Genomic DNA, 377 nt, shown 5'->3' on the forward strand with positions numbered 1-377 from the left:
TTTACCCAAACTGCTGCAGCAGCCTTGCTACTAGTTTTCTTACCTATTTAAAAAAAAAATTTAAATAATTAAAAAAAAAATGTGATAGCCTAGGCGGTGGATAAATACCTCAATGTCTCCTTCCAACAAGTGTCTGTATATGTTGTTGTTGGGTTTTTTCTATCTTACATGTTATCTGAATGTTTATATTCCAATAAACTTCTACCTCTTCACATGGTGACACTGCAAGCCTCGTTTGTGGCTGTGCTCTTCCCCTAAAATGGGAGTTAAAGATTTCCCAGCCACTTCTTCAGCCCAGGGAACTGCTCCCGGAGGCTGCTCTCCCAAACCCCTCCTGTGTCACTGCCTCCTCTGCACAAAAAAGGGCATTTAACGCT

Source organism: Egretta garzetta, unplaced genomic scaffold, assembly GCF_000687185.1.
Source record: "Egretta garzetta isolate BGI_Z169 unplaced genomic scaffold, ASM68718v1 scaffold287, whole genome shotgun sequence".
Lineage (NCBI taxonomy): Eukaryota > Metazoa > Chordata > Aves > Pelecaniformes > Ardeidae > Egretta > Egretta garzetta.